Source organism: Primulina eburnea, chromosome 10 (genome assembly GCF_022965805.1).
Source record: "Primulina eburnea isolate SZY01 chromosome 10, ASM2296580v1, whole genome shotgun sequence".
Taxonomy (NCBI): Eukaryota; Viridiplantae; Streptophyta; class Magnoliopsida; order Lamiales; family Gesneriaceae; genus Primulina; species Primulina eburnea.
The window spans coordinates 28,876,450-28,896,077 of NC_133110.1; the positions used below are offsets into that span (position 1 = coordinate 28,876,450).

General features: G+C 36.6%; 2 long non-coding RNA genes across 3 annotated transcripts; both read left to right on the forward strand.

Annotated features, from left to right (window-relative positions):
• The first annotated feature begins 10,451 nt into the window (after window positions 1–10,451).
• On the forward strand, window positions 10,452–13,400 carry LOC140803258 (uncharacterized). Its single transcript, XR_012111811.1, has 2 exons — window positions 10,452–10,945; window positions 13,160–13,400. It is a non-coding gene; the product is annotated as an uncharacterized lncRNA (long non-coding RNA).
• A 3,126-nt stretch (window positions 13,401–16,526) lies between these two features.
• On the forward strand, window positions 16,527–19,348 carry LOC140803259 (uncharacterized). Of its 2 annotated transcripts, none has more exons than XR_012111812.1 (2): window positions 16,527–16,893; window positions 19,108–19,348. It is a non-coding gene; the product is annotated as an uncharacterized lncRNA (long non-coding RNA). The 2 variants fall into 2 exon arrangements; XR_012111813.1 differs by lacking the exon at window positions 16,527–16,893 and adding an exon at window positions 16,911–18,704.
• Window positions 19,349–19,628: the final 280 nt, after the last annotated feature.

Sequence of the window (19,628 nt, forward strand, 5' to 3'; positions counted from 1 at the left end):
TGAGCAGAAAGGTGGCAGTCATAGCACAATTGTCAGTTCAGAGACCGCTTCAGTCTGAGATTCAGAGGTTTGGTCTAGAGATTTATCGTAAGGGCAGAGCTCCTAGACTGTCTAATCTGACAGTCAAATCTGATTTACTAGACCGCATTCGAGCAGGACAGTCTTCAGATGAGCAACTACAGAAATGGAGACTGAAGGATGAAGCTAAGGGCAGTGTTTTGTACACAGTGTCAGATGGTATCGTGAGATACAGAGACAGAATGTGGGTGCCTAGTGTTGATTCGATCAGACAGGATATTCTGACAGAGGCACACGCATCTCCGTATTCTATTCACCCAGGAGGTACCAAGATGTACAAAGACCTGCAGATTTTGTATTGGTGGCCAGGAATGAAGAGAGACATCCGCAGATTTGTATCTGAGTGCCTCACTTGTCAGCAGGTGAAGGCAGAGCATCAGAGGCCAGCAGGTATGCTTAAGCCACTCCCTATCCCAGAGTGGAAATGGGAGAACATCACTATGGATTTCGTCGTTGGGTTACCTAAGTCAGTCAAAGGGTCTAATTCTATTTGGGTTATAGTGGATCGACTCACTAAGTCAGCGCATTTTCTGCCAGTGAAGACGACTTTCTCCATGACGCAGTATGCGGAGCTTTATATCCGGGAGATAGTCCGTTTGCATGGTTTCCCAGTCTCTATTGTGTCCGACAGGGATCCGAGGTTTACATCGTCCTTCTGGAAGAGCTTGCATGCAGCTATGGGGACGAAGTTACTGTTCAGTACAGCTTTTCACCCGCAGACAGATGGCCAGTCTGAGCGAGTGATTCAGATTTTGGAAGACTTGCTAAGAGCTTGCATGATTGATTTTCAGGGAATTGGGAGTCTAAGCTACCTCTAGTAGAGTTCACATACAACAACAGTTTCCAAGCATCAATTGGTATGGCTCCCTATGAAGCGTTGTATGGTCGGAAGTGCAGATCGCCAGTTCATTGGGATGAAGTTGGTGAGAGAACAGATCTAGGCCCAGAGATAGTTCAGCAGACTGCAGAAGTGGTGGTCAAGATTCGTGACAGAATGAAGACCGCCCAAAGCCGTCAGAAGAGCTATGCCGATAAGAGAAGAAGAGATCTCGAGTTTGCCGTTGGGGATCACGTTTTCATCAAGATAGCACCCATGAAGGGTGTTATGAGATTTGGGAAAAGAGGCAAGTTGAGTCCAAGGTTTATTGGACCGTTCGAGATTTTGGACAGAGTTGGGACACTAGCCTATCGTGTTGCCCTTCCGCCGAATCTGGCCGGGGTGCACAATGTGTTCCATGTCTCGATGCTGAGGAAATACCTAGCTAATCCTTCGCATGTTCTGAGTTATGAGCCTTTGCAGCTTGCTCCAGATTTGTCTTATGAGGAAAGACCGACTCAAATCCTCGACAGACAGGAGCGCAGACTACGGAACAAAGTGACTAAGCTAGTCAAAGTTCGGTGGTTTAACCAATCAGTGGAAGAGGCCACTTGGGAGTCAGAGGCAGATATGAGACTTCGCTACCCGGAATTGTTCGGTAAGACTTAATTTCGAGGACGAAATTTTTATAAGTGGGGGAGGAACTGTAGAGCCCAATTTCGTACACGTAAAACCCATGCATTTATTTTAATTAGTAAAGCATTTAATTTATTTTAAAGGAGTTTAGTCATGCATAATTCATTTAAATGCATTATTTTAAAGTATCTACGTTTATGTGATGCACGTTAAAATGTCTTTCGAGTTTCATGTTTCAGGCGATCATTCGAGGCGGGATTGAGGAAAAGACCCGGGGACGATTTTTGGAAATTTAAAGATGGTATCTTATTTTAGTTGAGTTTGAGGGCATTTTCAATTAATTTATTGAATTTTAGCATTTCAAGTCTAAATCATGTATTTATCAATTTTAAGAGTTTAAAACTTTTAAAATCTAGCATGGTGTGTGTTATATTTTAATTAAAGAATTTTATTTAAAAGTTAATCGTGAGTTAGTGTTTTAATTAGTAGACAATTATTTTAGTAAACTAAAATTCAGCCTCCTAATTACACTAAAACACACGCCTCACACACACATTACACGCTTTTACACACACCTGTAACGCCTAAACACACACACTCTATCATTCAGTTTTTATTATTTTGAGAGAAGAAAACCTAGGGATTCTCCTTCCCTACAGCAGCCGCCCCATCCCCTTCACGATCCCAGAAAGTTTCGTGAGTTTTTATCGCAAGTTTTAGCGCCACGATCGTCCCGGATCAAGCTCGCTTTCATCCCCGCTTCGATATCGCCGGTTCGGTAACGTTTAATATAAAAAAGGCACGTATATTCTGTTCTTGCTGTGTCGATCAAGTCATATATTGTATTGCGTTGTTTTTATGCGTAAAAGTTATGTATGATGTTAGTAGTTTGAGCGGATCATAGATCGGATCAATTTCGAAGGAAAAATTTTAGATCTAAAACTCGTTTTTGCTGTCTTTTCAAACACTGCGATTTTTCTGTTCATATTTTGAGAAAACTTTCAACTAGAAAAATGTAGAACTTTTCGATGCCTTCGATTTGACATAAAACTCGAGATTTTTGGACGAAAAATGAGTGAGTTATGATGTTTTTCGTGAGACTGCTCAAACTGTAATTTTCAGAAAATGTGTTATTGATGTGTTTCTTGAAGTTTTACGTTGCAGGCTTCGTTGGGGCTCGACGGGTGATCGCCGCTGCACATAGGTACTTCGGTTATGATGTTGGAATGGTCATTGATGTTTTGTTTCGTGTCGATAGGCACTAAGATGGTTCTAGAGTCGTAGGAACAATCATTGATGTCCAATTCGTTGTTGTGTCGTTGGTTGTGAATTGTTACCCTCGGGGTGATGTTTATGCACTTGGGTTTGGTATAATACCTTAGTGTTCTAAGAAGTGTCTCGTGGTGACGTTCATAGTCCGAGGAATCGAGTCTAGAAGACTAAGCAAAAACATGTTCAGAATCTCGTAAGTTTCGACCGACAGTAGCCACACGGACCTTGCCACGGACCCTGACACGGGGTCCGTGCATTTGTTTTCTCGTGAGTGTCAAATTTGCGCAGATACACGGACCTTTACCCGGACCCTGGCACGGGGTCCGTGCCTTCACTTTCTCACAAGTGTCAAAGTTGCGAGTGGACACGGACCCTTACACGGAGGCAGGCATGGGGTCCGTGCCCCTTTTTCTTTCCGAGTACATCCTTCACCGTAGGTAGACGGACCTGTACACGGACCCGGGTTAGGGGTCCGTGTACACACTGTTTGGGAAAAATATTATTTTTGGTTTCAAGGTTTGATGCCATGGTTTAGAGCAAGGATTAGTAAGGTCATGTCATGGGAAGTTATAGAAGGTCCTAAGATATGATCGAGCTTGAGAGTAAGTATAATTTTTCTGCGTCTAAGCTATGCAAGTTAAGTATGAAATTCATGTTAGTATGTCGCAGCGACGGCCCCAGTCGAAGTCCAACGAATCCCTCAACGCCAAGTAAGTATGAATGACGTGCAAAGGAAATGTTTTAAGTTTCGAGGTATGCTAATTGTCTTGTGACCAAAGAAAGTTAGGATTGGAAAGCGTTAAATCATGAACGGGGACCAATCCGCCCGTTAAATTATGAACGGGTTAGATCGTGGTTGTGAAGCGTTAAATTATGAACGTGGATCAACTGGCCTGTTAAATTATGAACAGGGATCTTATGTATGCGGCAGTGGATACGTCCCTGTCAGCCCAGTACTGTGGTGTGTCTGATCAGGCGTTTATCATGTTAAGGGTCACTTGCTTTGAAACATCCTCTACGTAAAATTATGCAGCCAAGTACGTGAAGTATGATAGCATGTTTAAGAAAAGTTTATGATCATGGCACGTCGCAGTATGTATGTTCAAGTTCAAGTTTATTTCAAGTTGAAGTTTATGCAAGTTCAATTTAAAGTTATGTATGTCCTATATTAAAGATGCATGCGATTTTATTATGTAGTACTCGTTATTTCCAGTTTATACGTGTTGAGTCTTTAGACTCACTAGACTTGATCGATGCAGGTGAGTACGATGAACAGGAGACAGGAGGTGGCGACCAAGGGGCAGGCTTGGGCTGAGCGGCAGGCTAAACCCGAGGACCGCAAGTTTATGTTTTTAAGCACAGTTTTAAATACTCTGAATTTTTATGATTTGAATGTGAGATGTTTTGAGACAGCGTTTTTTTAACAACTTTTTAATTGGTGATGGATTATTTTAAAAATATTTTTATGAATGTTGGGTGACGGCCGTATGGATGTTTTTATTTAATAAAAGTTTTAATTTTTCCGCAAATTTCAAGTAGTAAAAGTACGGTACGTTACAGTACCACTGATTGATGATCTATCAATGCCATACAAATGAAAAGAAATTAATTGTGCTATAGATGCCATCTTATAATTGTTATGTTTGTATTTTATTGATTGATGGCATATCATGGTAAAGAAATGATACTGATTCTTCCATTGCACTATGGTATATGTATTTGTTATTTAAAGGTCTACTTGCTGAGTTTTATAACTCATTTCAGTTATGTTCATGAGATGCAGATGCAGGTAAACGGGATTGATACAACGTGGTGTCAAGACAGAAGAAGGAAATGTGCCAAGCTTGGAGGAAGGGTGAAGGATTATTTTGGTTATGGATGGATAAGAAAGTATTTTGTTTTGTGATGGTTGAAGTTGGCTATTATATTTTGTTGTAAAGCATTTGGTATATTTTGGGGAGTTTAACTCGTCTCAAATATTTTTGTAATCACATGTTCTACTTTTGAATGTGTATATTGTTATGTTTAGTTGTGATAATTCTATTGTGTTTTGGTTTTATTTCTTGAGGTAGGTTATGAGTTCTTTTTATGGGGAAACTTTACCAAAATTTTTAAAGATCATATATCCTCCAAGTTCATTTATTTTAAAGCTTCCGCATTTTGAGTTTATTTTCTTTTAAAACGGGTCAGAGGTGTCACATGTACTACAAAGCATTAAATCATGCTAGCAATCACAAGCAGGAAAGAAAACACATTCTACCCCGCTCACTAGCTCCTATATCAATCCCAAGGATCTATCGCTCTGATACCACCTGTTGTGGGGACCCGGACGCTAATCAAGTTCTTAATTATCATTGGGACTAATTAATCAATTAGTAAAACAGGGTCTAAATTTTTTTTTCTTTTTAAAATGCGGAACGTAGTGAAATCAACTAGTATACAACTCAGTATAAAATAAAGTACATGTCCTGTACCATCTACAAATCAGTAAAACTAAGGTTCAACATCTAAATATCAAGTGTCAAAACCCTATATACATCCAAGTCCGAAGTCTCCACTCTATCACGATCTCTCCTCATCTCCTGGACCCTGATCCTGTCCCACCTGTTGTCATGTACACATACAGACAAGACAACAGCCGGATAATTCCGGTGAGAATATAATCCCAGTATAAATCAACGAAACATGCAATCATATAACAAATATAAAGCATGTAATCAGGTAACAGATATATGTATCAAACTCTGAAACATAAACAATCATAGACTGTCGACATATACGTGACTCCACGTTTCAGACTAGACTTAATCCTAGTCTAGGGATCCCGATTTCCAAATGTGGTATTCCTATATCGAATTCCGTAATAGAAGGAACTCTGTTCCTATTACTCGATATAACCAAATATGGTTTTCCTATATCGAATTCCGTAATAGAAGAATTCCAATCCTATTACTCGATATAACATAACATCCGGTGTCCTGACCTAACCGTCATGGATTGTAGCTCTATCGCTAATATCCTTATCTTGAGACATCGTGCAATGTGCCCGTGGCGATCCCGCCACTACCAGGCACTTCCGTCCCAAGATTTCTATACTATCTTGTGACATCGTGTAATGTTCCCGTGGCGATCCCACCACTATCAGGAACTTCTGTCACAAGATTACTCATCTACTACCTGTTATCTATAATTCAAGAGAACAAGTACATCAATCAAATCAATGCAAATATCAATGCAATAAAGTAAAGTATGTGATTTAGGGAAACTCAAGTATAAACCGACTCAAGTCGATCTCCCAGTACCACATTGACTTATACCTTGCGTTTGTAGTCTCGATCTGAAGCAATATCAGTTCTGAACTCAAGACTGTCTCTGTAAATCTGAAACGACATACCGGGAATACTAATATCAATATTCCATTCTCAATTCAATTCTGAATCTGGTTAATCTGGATTTAATTCAAAATCACCGGTATAACGGTACAATCTCGATATCCCGTCAATACAACATCACCAGATATTAATTACAAATCATAACTCATATTCGATACAATTTGTAATCAGTCTATAATCCAAATCTATTCAATTCTCAATCAACGGATATATGTCTGAAAATTCATAAAAATTCCATAATCAAGCTGTTTCTTAATTTGACTTCGATTCTACGATGTCTAACATATCAAGAACATCATATATGAATCCTATTCAATTCTGACAATGACATAATTTCAAAGTATGTCAAAACGTACGAAAACTTACGTCCTTGTGTAGCTCTTGACGAGAGGATCACAGAAATATGTCCAGATCGAAAATCTAATGGCCGGATTTAGCACAACCAAAATTCTAGGCTATGAACGAGTTTTGAGAAAATCTTGCTGGAGCTCTCGTTTTTCTTTCTGCCAAATTTGAATGGAAATGAAAGGTTGATATATCCAATTGCATGGTGTGACAAGTGTCCCACTTAATTCCTAATTGCACTTTAGCCCCTGAAATCTTCACTATTTGCAATTTGGTCCTCAAAACTCTTTTTAATCCAATTTCAATCCTAATTAATTACAAAAATCGTGGAATTTAATTCATCATTCCAAAATTCGTAAATTAACTAATCTCGGATTAAAATGATACAATCTCGGGCCTTACAATTGGACTGTAAGTTGGCATGTTCTTGAAGTAATACATGAGTAATATTATGATTTCAAACAATTCCCATTGATTATTGCTATATGTACATTGTTAGTATCTTATTGATGAAAACATAGCACCATATTCCATTGATATGTATTAAATATGTAAGGAACTCATGAATATTGATGATAGGTGCTATGTAATGAACATGAACATGAACATTGAAAGAAAAAGGACTGATTTTACATGATATAGAGCTTGTTGACATCATGGGTGGTTTTAAGTCCACCAAAGCTATTGGCCAATATATGTTCATGGGGCGTGGGGTTGCCAAAGGTTGCTCCCTGACGTCCAACACAGTAGTAGCTATATAATAAAGCAAGCACAGTAATACAGGTCAACTAATGAGGCTCAAGTACAAAAATGAACATGAATATATGCTATGATATGACATGGTTTAAAGTTTCATTGTTGTCACGACTTGATATGTATGTTCCTTCGACGCATATTGATACGTACAAGTGCCAACTTATTGAGTTTTATAAACTCACGTAGCTCATGTGTTACAGGATCAGGTAGTGAAGATGCCTAGGATGCCGGTTCGCCAATGGATGTTAGTGACATGCCCTACCTCGACAAGAACCGGGACTTCTTATTGTATAGCTTCCGCATATGTATTGTAGTAAATTTTATATGAGGGTTTGAAACAAGTTCCATGTGATGAATGATGATACAAAGTATGTTTGTATATGAGAATATGCTTGAGGTTGTTGCTTGAGTTGTGTTTTTGGCTTATACAAAATATAGGGACATCATGCCAAAATTTTTATAAACCATCAAAGTGATGCCTCTTATTTGATTTTCTTCATAATATAGTTATATCATTCAAATCCTATTTTGATTATGGTAATCATGCTAAGTATAGAGTAAGGGTGTGACATTTTTATTGTAACGCCCCGAAAATTTAAAGGTCCACGCGAACCACATGCATGCAATTTTTAAATTCTCTTGTATTTAATTAAATGTTTAAATTGCATGAATTAATTATGTTGTGCATAATTGCATGTTTAAAATATATTTTCTACATTGTTGCATTAAAATGTAATTTTTAAGGTTATTCGAGTTGCGATCGAGGAACGGGGACCGAGGGCTGAAAAATGTAAAAAGTTTTTATTAAATAATTGTTTTTAATTATTTAAAATAAGGGTGATGATTTTTCTTATTTTTGAAATTAAGGAATTTTGAGACGAATTTACACGCCGGGATTTATTTTTATCGGTGTTGGATTTTAACTAAAATTCGATCTTTTAAGCAGTCCGGCTATTTAATTCACTAATTATTTTTATGAAAACATTTTTTTAAGTTTATTTAAATCCTAACTTGCACTAGTGGGCTTAATTAGGAGTTAATAGGTCTTAAGCCTATTAAATAAAATGGATTAGCATATAAAGACAATTAAACCCTAAGCTAGACTCTCAAAAACTCACGCCACCCTTTTTGTGCAAAACAAAAACTCTCCCTCGGCGCAGCAGCAGGTCTCGGCCGTGGGAAACTGATTTTTCCTTCAAAGTTTTAAGGGAAGCAAGACTCGGTTCTCTCCTTCGTCGCCATCGGTATTTCGTGCGTTTACGACGCAAAGGCACGCCTATATCTTCCTTTGCTTATCCATTACATCATAATATCGATTCAAATTCTGTGTGTATGAAGATCGTGAAGTTTTATTTTCAGAAATTCGTTTTTCTCATGAACATGCTATGAACTAATGATTTTTATGTACCAGACCATGTCTTGATTGTGTTTAGGGACTGCCATGATGCCATATGATGTTTAGGTAAAGGTTTCAAGGAAAACAAAGCCACACACAACCACCCACCATCGACAGAAATCAAAAGGGAATAAGGAAACAAAAGCTGAAGGCTGCTGTCATGGCTTTCATGTTCGGGTTGCACGGTTTTAGGGTGAGGCTTGGACTTGGCTTGGGCCAGGACACCGTCAGGGGTTGTCATGAGTCAGGGTGAGAGTCCTAGCCATGCTAGGACTCGAACCGAGGGCTCGGGAAGAGTCCTAGCGCAGCTAGGACTCCACCCGAGAACCCTGCATAGATTTGTGCAGGGTTTGCGCCACTTCCAGGCGATGGAGGCTCGATGCATGGGGCACGGGCTGGGCTAGGAGGGTTCACTAGGGTCCCAAGTAAGGGTTCATGGGTTGGGTTCAAGCGGTAAAGCACAGGCTGGGCTCACACGATCATGAACATGGAGTTCATGCAAAGTGTATTCTCGGCCAGCATATGCAGTGACTTGAGGGCCTCGTTTTTCGGCTTTGGGTGAGGGTTTTAATGGTTTGAGGGTCCAGTAGGTAATTTTAGGATGTTGGGCAAGTTCTGGTTCGTTATGGTCCGAGGGTAACTCGGTAAAATTAGGAGATGGCTCGGGGTCGAAGTTTAGGTGTCAAAATGAGTTTTAAAATGAAGAAAAGTTTGAAAACGGCTCATGGGGGTCGAGTCGTGATCCACAAGGGCTAAAATAATATAAAAAGACGAAATTTAGAATTTAGGAATTTATATTAAAGTTTGGTATTTTTTTCGGGATTAAAACACCGTTAAAATAATTAAGAAAAGATAATTGGAAAAGTCTAAGTTTTACGCCAAATAAAATTACGGAAAAATTCATATAAGCTTAAATAATTATTTGGGACATTTTAGAGTCATGAAATCAAGAAAAAAGTCGAAATCGTAATTGTCGAGCCCAGGGGTAAAACGATCTTTTTACGCCGGGAAATTCGTAAAGGTCATGGCAGTGCCCTAAATGCTGTTTTATGATATTATGATCATTTTTACATGTTTATGAAATGTTCATGATTTACTTATGATTTATTTTAAATGTCCATGAAATTTTATGATTTAAGTTGACATTTAAAATACATGGTGCATGCTTGGTTTCAAAAGAAAATATATTTATGTATGATTTTATAAGGTGATGAAAACATGAAACATTGATGAAAGTGAAGTAATTGTGACTATGAGGATTTGAGGATATGAGGTTAAGATTGAGGATAGGCCAAGGCTCAGTAGACGATCTTGTGTCGCTGATGTCCCTGCCGCCCAGTACTGTTGTAATGTCCCGAAAATCGGAAAGTTCACGTGAACCACATGCATGCAAATTATTAAATTCTTTCAAAGCATAAAATGTATTTTTATTTAATTAAATTTGTGTTTAATTATTTTTATGCATAATTCATGCATGATAGAATTTATTTCATGAAATTTTAAAGGTATATGCATTAGAGATTTTAATTTTCATTTCGCCCTCGAACGAGGAACGGAGACCGGAGAATTTTCAGGAAAAAATTATTTTATTACACGGTTAATTTTTATTAATTAATATAAGAAGTTTTAAAGTTATTTTTCAAGAATTGGGATTTATTGTGTATTTTTACCGCAAGATTTTAATTTTTATCGGTACGTAGATTTTATTGAATTGAGAGACTTTTTGAGGGTTCGGCTAATATTTTCAAAATCTTTCCAACGTGAAATATTTTTCAAGAGTGTGTTTGAATTTAATGGACCTAATTTTAAGTTTATTGGGCTTAAATATCTTTTTAAACTTTTAATTAAACAATTAAGGCCCATTATTTACTAATTAATCATTTAAATCATTTAATAGTGTTACCCTACACCAATTATCCTTCAACAACCGACACACCCCTTCCCCTATCATTCTCTCTTTATTTCAGCAGCTCATCACCAGCCAATCTTCGATCAAGCTTCAATCTTTGCAAAGAAAATATCTCCGGTGCCCTCCCTCGAGCTATCATTCAAAGTTTTGATTCAATATATTTCAAGGCACATTTGTATCTTCCACTTTCCTCCACTCACAAACCTCCCTTCACCTCTCCATTCTCTCTGTTTTTCCAGCAGCAACTCAAGCAAAGTATCGGCCATGGTTTTTCCTTGCAAAGAAATTCTCCGGCGCTCTCCCGACGTCAGTTCTTCGTCGTTCTTGCGTAGGAATCATCAAAGGCACGCCATGTACTTTTATTGCTGCATCATACACGTTATATACATGCTGTATTATGTTTATTTGTTTGTGGAATTCACGTTCCAAAGCATATCATGGAGATCCCTCGGTTTTGTTTGTTCAAACACGTGCATCTTTTGTTCACTACTCATGTTTTCTATAAAAATGTTGCAAGGGGCTGCTGCTGTTGGTTGTTAAGGGGCTGAACATGGTGTCATGATGTTGTTTTGGAGACTAAATTTGTTGCTGATGATTACAGGGTGAAGGGCCGAGAGGTGGTGTTCTTGGGTGGTAAGGGTAATGAGAGGTATGGTGCAAGGTAGAGTAGACTCGCCTGAAAAGGGGGCTGAACCAGAACTAGGTGCTGTCCATGAGGGTCCAGTCGAGGTCTAGGGGAGGTGGGTTAAGGTCTGGAACAGCTGGTCTCGGTCCAGGAGCAGATCGAAGGGGGTTTAGTTGAAGAGAGCTCGGGTAGTTGTTCTTGGAGAGGCTCGAACGTTTCTGCTTTTAGTTGCACATCAGCTTTAATTATGCTTTGTTTAGGCTTGGTTTAGGAGTTCATTAAGGTCTTAAGAGTGAGCCTTGAAGGCTGGACAAGTGAAGATGGAAGGTGGACCGAAACTGTATGGGGTTGAAGACGTGTTGGAAGATAAGAGTACAAGGGGGGCCTAGAGTTTATTGAAGGGTAGCCGAAACATTATGGATTTAGATGGAATAATTTAAGTAGTAAATGGTTTAGAATGGGTTTTTAAGTTATGGTAAAAATTTGGGAAAGTTTTGGTTAAGTTTCAATTCGATTCGGGTTAAAATCGGGACCCCGGTCTAAGTTTTAAAATAATTCGATTAAATTACGAAATGGGCTCGAGTTTACGTCTAGGAATTCCTTTAAATATGTTTTGGGATATTTTTAAGAGTTTGGTAAGCTTCGGATCAAAATAATGAGTTTTGGATTTATCCGGGATTTAGTCGCCTCACTAAAAGTTAATTAAAGAATTAATTGAAACGCCTAGATTTAAGCTTGATAAAATTAAGGAAAATTATATTTAAGCTCAAATAATTATTAGAAGTGTAAGTTTTTAATTTGGGGAATTTTATACTAAGTTTTGGTTTAATTCGGGATTAAAACTCATTAATATGTTATATTTAAAGATTAATTTAAAAGTCATAGATTTAAGCCAAATAAAAATATGGGAAAGTTCATGTAGGCTTAAATAATTATTTGGGACATGTTAGAGTCAATGGAATTAAGAAAATGTCAAAGAAGTGAAATTTTACGTCCAGGGGTAAAATGATAATTTTTGGGTTTACAGGGGCAAAATGGTCATTTTGCACCCGGGGTGAGAATTTGGTCATGGCAGCGCCCTGAGCACATCTTATCATGATTTAAATGTTTATGCATCACGTTCATGATTTTTATGTAATTACGATAAATACGTTGCGTGCTTGGTTTAAAGGAAAAATTACGTATATGCATGATTTTATTAAGTGATGAATATGATGACACGTTTTGAAGGAAGTGATTTAGTTGTGACTAATACGATGACATGATGATATGATTGGAGATATCGTGAGGGAAAAGGCCCCAGAGGGAGCCCGTTTACGGGAGAAGGCCCCAGAGGGAGCCCGACGATCGTATTTCCATTGACATGATATGATGATATGATAGGCCAAGACCCAGTTGACGGGTGAGAGTGTCGCTGGTGTCCCCGCCGCCCAGTACTGTGGTTATACGTAGATGGATCCATCGACTGACATGATGACATGATGATACGAAAGTCACAGCTAATGAACTGAATTCAATTAAAAAGAAAATGTATACGTATATGATGACATGAAATGACATGATTTTACACGATATGATTTTACACGACACGTATACGTATATGATGACATGAGATGACATGATTTTAATACGATATGATTTTACACGACACGAACGTATATGATGACATGAGATGATATGATTTTACACGATATGATTTTTACACGACACGTTTACGTATATGATGACATGAGATGACATGCTATGATTATTACCATTTTTTGAAAGGATACATTTACATATATGATTTTTACTGCTGACACGAATGCTTTTAAGTTCATGAAAAGATATATTGAGTATGATATTTTTCACTGCTGTGTGCTACGTATATGTACTTGTTATTCCTGGTACAGGTGTGTTGAGTCTTTAGACTCACTAGGCGTCTGTGATGCAGGTGAGCTTAATGATGAGGAGACTGGAGGTGCCGAACTCTGAGTAGTCAGAACTGGTGCGGTGACACGACCCGAGGACCACACGTTTTCCGCGCATTTATGATTTTATGATATTGAGAGGAGATGAAAATTTTCCACGTTTATGATTTGGATGTTAGGATTTTTACTCGCTTATTTCCCATTATAATTTTTATTGGCAAATGCTTATGAGTATTTTTAAATGATATTTTCAGTATGACAGCATGCCTATTTTTATGTTAAAATAAATATGATTATTTTAAAAGATGAGTTTGATTATTTTTAAACGACGCTATTTTTATGGTCGAATATTTAAGATCATTTTAAATGTTATTTCGAAAATGCGAGCTTTTATTTTTTTAAAAAAAAATATCCAGTAGAATTTTAAAAATGAGTGAGACGTTACAGTTGGTATCAGAGCAAGGGTCCTGTATAGGGTTGTGCCACCACCAGCTTCTGCCGCTCAGTCTTCAAGCCTCAAGTCTGTAAGCTTTTATGATTTAAATGTTTTAAATGATTTACTCTTATCACCTGCGTGTTAACATGATTTACGCTTTATGACGATTTACGGTATATGTTTAACTGCTTTTATGATTTAAGGATTTATTGTTTTTTTTTTTAAAAAAAAACCAAATTAAATTGCATGTTGGTTACTTTTGGAATTAGACGTGTCTAAGAATTCAAATATTGAGCTTTAGGAGAGGTTGATAATGATTTAACTATATTAATTTCGGTTAGTAGTACTGATGTTCTACTCGTGAGTCATAAGTTAAACTTAAAAATTATGAATGCTTTTGGGACTTGTAGATTTTCTAAGAAATTACTGATGGTTCGTGGTTGCTAGCCGAGTGAATTTTTGAGAATTTCTTGTAAGGATTAATGATTCGAAAACTACGACAATCTTTGGAAGTATAAAAATGTAAAATTTATTTAGGATACATGCTCTACTTAGTGAAACCTAAGGATTGAATTGAATGGATCGAAAATTTTAAGGACCAAATTATAAATTTTCAAATTTTGAGGATTAAATTCTAACTTTTGAGGAACACTTGGGTAAAATTAGTAATTTTCGAGGTTATGAGAATTGATCTTGGGTCTAATTATTTTAAGATTATTGAACTTTATGTTACGAGAAACCTATAAAATGTGATTAGGAACGCCAAAAACTTATGGGTAATTGTTGGATTCTTGAGATTAAGTACAAATCGGATAATATTCGAGGAAACTAAGAACTAATTTTGCAATTTTTAAGAAATTTGGAGGATTTGATTAGCAGTAAGTGAGAAGCGAATGATTTAAATGATAGGAATTTTTGATGATTTAGATTTGAAGGGATATTTGCAACTTTGAGATATTTGGATTATAATGTTATAACAAATGACAATCAAGGACATTGTAGGATGAATCAATCTTGGGCATAAAAATTTAAGAGTTAGTGAAATAATGTTGTGGTGAATTAAGAATTTAAAGTGACGACAATTTAAGATAGAATGATCAGTTAGTTAAGTTATAAGAGTAGACAGTAAGTTAACTTATTTTGGGAGCTTAAGGTTTGATTTAGCATAAGTTTTAATCGTGATCTTAAGAGTTAAAATTATGCATTTGTTGGAATTTAATTTTTCTAGAAAGTTGAGTGTGATTGATGGTTAGGATATTTGATAGACGCATGTAAGAGGTGAGGTAGACACCTTGTCTTGAGGAATTTTGAAAGTCATTAAGAAACTTGGGAACAAGCGATTATGTGTGTTGGAATTATGTTATCTATTATCATTTGGGATGCGTAAGCTTGAATTTCAAGTTTAGGAGATAGATGTTCATATGAAAAAAATTGGGGTGAAATAAAAACTAAAGGAATTAGGTGTGTTCAACATAGGTTGTTAATGAACGAATATTAAGATTTTTATCGAGTAAGAAATTTAAAATTTTGATATGAGAATTCTAGAATTTTATGGGTTATAAGTGAAGTTGATTTATTAGAGTTAGTCCATCATTATCAGGGGATAACTTATTAAGTTTTATACGCTAGTATTAATTAAGCATTAAGGATACGTAAGAACGTGACATTCGCTTCAATAAAGAAAGTCCAAGGGTCTTATGCCTCAACTATATTGTAATGGGGGAGAAAACAGTTTAATCATGTAATTGGGACTTGAAGGGCTTTAAAATATAGGTAGAAGATCGATATTGTATATTTGGGTTTCATGGATTTACGTTACTCGAGGATTAAGATTTGCAACAATTTTATATTGAGAATGTACTTGTAAATAGTTAAGTTACGAAAGTTTTGTGCCGTAAGATAAATATTCAATTCAAGGATCTTAAGCTAATATTATTATGGGATTGAGATAAAGTTTAAATTTTGAGTGCATTATCGAACATAAGAATCGATCAGTAAATTTTGGTGCTAAGATTTCTTATGGTGAACTGCATAAATACAAATGTAATAAGTCAATGAACATTATGTGTATAGTATAAGAAAAGTAAGACACAATAAAATTCGGACTGTCATTTCTAATATTGGGAAGTTTGAGAAAATTTGAAGTTTGACGCCATAGTAGAATAGAACTAAATCACCCTAAGTCATTTTAATTTGTGATTCGCAATCGAGAATTTTGGTAGGCAAATTTTATTATAATTGAGGAGATGTAAGGACAGCTTAACATTTATTATATCAGAGTAGCGCAGCGGAAGCGTGAAATATTGGGATTCTAGAATTAAGAGTCTAAACTTTTTGTTTATCGAGGAGAAGCGAATTTCGGGGACGAAATTCAATTTAAGGGGGGGGAGATTGTAATGTCCCGAAAATCGGAAAGTTCACGTGAACCACATGCATGCAAATTATTAAATTCTTTGGTATTTTATTAAATTCTTTCAAAGCATAAAATGTATTTTTATTTAATTAAATTTGTGTTTAATTATTTTTATGCATAATTCATGCATGATAGAATTTATTTCATGAAATTTTAAAGGTATATGCATTAGAGATTTTAATTTTCATTTCGCGCTCGAACGAGGAACGGAGACCGGAGAATTTTCAGGAAAAAATTATTTTATTACACGGTTAATTTTTATTAATTAATATAAGAAGTTTTAAAGTTATTTTTCAAGAATTGGGATTTATTGTGTATTTTTAACCGCAAGATTTTAATTTTTATCGGTACGCAGATTTTATTGAATTGAGAGACTTTTTGAGGGTTCGGCTAATATTTTCAAAATCTTTCCAACGTGAAATATTTTTCAAGAGTGTGTTTGAATTTAATGGACCTAATTTTAAGTTTATTGGGCTTAAATATCTTTTTAAACTTTTAATTAAACAATTAAGGCCCATTATTTACTAATTAATCATTTAAATCATTTAATAGTGTTACCCTACACCAATTATCCTTCAACAACCGACACACCCCTTCCCCTATCATTCTCTCTTTATTTCAGCAGCTCATCACCAGCCAATCTTCGATCAAGCTTCAACCTTTGCAAAGAAAATATCTCCGGTGCCCTCCCTCGAGCTATCATTCAAAGTTTTGATTCAATATATTTCAAGGCACATTTGTATCTTCCACTTTCCTCCACTCACAAACCTCCCTTCACCTCTCCATTCTCTCGGTTTTTCCAGCAGCAACTCAAGCAAAGTTTCGGCCATGGTTTTTCCTTGCAAAGAAATTCTCCGGCGCTCTCCCGACGTCAGTTCTTCGTCGTTCTTGCGTAGGAATCATCAAAGGCACGCCATGTACTTTTATTGCTGCATCATACACGTTATATACATGCTGTATTATGTTTATTTGTTTGTGGAATTCACGTTCCAAAGCATATCATGGAGATCCCTCGGTTTTGTTTGTTCAAACACGTGCATCTTTTGTTCACTACTCATGTTTTCTATAAAAATGTTGCAAGGGGCTGCTGCTGTTGGTTGTTAAGGGGCTGAACATGGTGTCATGATGTTGTTTTGGAGACTAAATTTGTTGCTGATGATTACAGGGTGAAGGGCCGAGAGGTGGTGTTCTTGGGTGGTAAGGGTAATGAGAGGTATGGTGCAAGGTAGAGTAGACTCGACTGAAAAGGGGGCTGAACCAGAACTAGGTGCTGTCCATGAGGGTCCAGTCGAGGTCTAGGGGAGGTGGGTTAAGGTCTGGAACAGCTGGTCTCGGTCCAGGAGCAGATCGAAGGGGGTTTAGTTGAAGAGAGCTCGGGTAGTTGTTCTTGGAGAGGCTCGAACGTTTCTGCTTTTAGTTGCACATCAGCTTTAATTATGCTTTGTTTAGGCTTGGTTTAGGAGTTCATTAAGGTCTTAAGAGTGAGCCTTGAAGGCTGGACAAGTGAAGATGGAAGGTGGACCGAAACTGTATGGGGTTGAAGACGTGTTGGAAGATAAGAGTACAAGGGGGGCCTAGAGTTTATTGAAGGGTAGCCGAAACATTATGGATTTAGATGGAATAATTTAAGTAGTAAATGGTTTAGAATGGGTTTTTAAGTTATGGTAAAAATTTGGGAAAGTTTTGGTTAAGTTTCGATTCGATTCGGGTTAAAATCGGGACCCCGGTCTAAGTTTTAAAATAATTCGATTAAATTACGAAATGGGCTCGAGTTTACGTCTAGGAATTCCTTTAAATATGTTTTGGGATATTTTTAAGAGTTTGGTAAGCTTCGGATCAAAATAATGAGTTTTGGATTTATCCGGGATTTAGTCGCCTCACTAAAAGTTAATTAAAGAATTAATTGAAACGCCTAGATTTAAGCTTGATAAAATTAAGGAAAATTATATTTAAGCTCAAATAATTATTAGAAGTGTAAGTTTTTAATTTGGGGAATTTTATACTAAGTTTTGGTTTAATTCGGGATTAAAACTCATTAATATGTTATATTTAAAGATTAATTTAAAAGTCATAGATTTAAGCCAAATAAAAATATGGAAAAGTTCATGTAGGCTTAAATAATTATTTGGGACATGTTAGAGTCAATGGAATTAAGAAAATGTCAAAGAAGTGAAATTTTACGTCCAGGGGTAAAATGATAATTTTTGGGTTTACAGGGGCAAAATGGTCATTTTGCACCCGGGGTGAGAATTTGGTCATGGCAGCGCCCTGAGCACATCTTATCATGATTTAAATGTTTATGCATCACGTTCATGATTTTTATGTAATTACGATAAATACGTTGCGTGCTTGGTTTAAAAGAAAAATTACGTATATGCATGATTTTATTAAGTGATGAATATGATGACACGTTTTGAAGGAAGTGATTTAGTTGTGACTAATACGATGACATGATGATATGATTGGAGATATCGTGAGGGAAAAGGCCCCAGAGGGAGCCCGTTTACGGGAGAAGGCCCCAGAGGGAGCCCGACGATCGTATTTCCATTGACATGATATGATGATATGATAGGCCAAGGCCCAGTTGACGGGTGAGAGTGTCGCTGGTGTCCCCGCCGCCCAGTACTGTGGTTATACGTAGATGGATCCATCGACTGACATGATGACATGATGATACGAAAGTCACAGCTAATGAACTGAATTCAATTAAAAAGAAAATGTATACGTATATGATGACATGAAATGACATGATTTTACACGATATGATTTTACACGACACGTATACGTATATGATGACATGAGATGACATGATTTTAATACGATATGATTTTACACGACACGAACGTATATGATGACATGAGATGATATGATTTTACACGATATGATTTTTACACGACACGTTTACGTATATGATGACATGAGATGACATGCTATGATTATTACCATTTTTTGAAAGGATACATTTACATATATGATTTTTACTGCTGACACGAATGCTTTTAAGTTCATGAAAAGATATATTGAGTATGATATTTTTCACTGCTGTGTGCTACGTATATGTACTTGTTATTCCTGGTACAGGTGTGTTGAGTCTTTAGACTCACTAGGCGTCTGTGATGCAGGTGAGCTTAATGATGAGGAGACTGGAGGTGCCGAACTCTGAGTAGTCAGAACTGGTGCGGTGACACGACCCGAGGACCACACGTTTTCCGCGCATTTATGATTTTATGATATTGAGAGGAGATGAAAATTTTCCACGTTTATGATTTGGATGTTAGGATTTTTACTCGCTTATTTCCCATTATAATTTTTATTGGCAAATGCTTATGAGTATTTTTAAATGATATTTTCAGTATGACAGCATGCTTATTTTTATGTTAAAATAAATATGATTATTTTAAAAGATGAGTTTGATTATTTTTAAACGACGCTATTTTTATGGTCGAATATTTAAGATCATTTTAAATGTTATTTCGAAAATGCGAGCTTTTATTTTTTTAAAAAAAAATATCCAGTAGAATTTTAAAAATGAGTGAGACGTTACAACTGTGGTTTCATGTAGATGGTACCATCGACTTTTGAGGTTCATGGCATGTCATGTCATGTCATGTTGAGGAAAGTCACAATTAACGATCTGAATTCA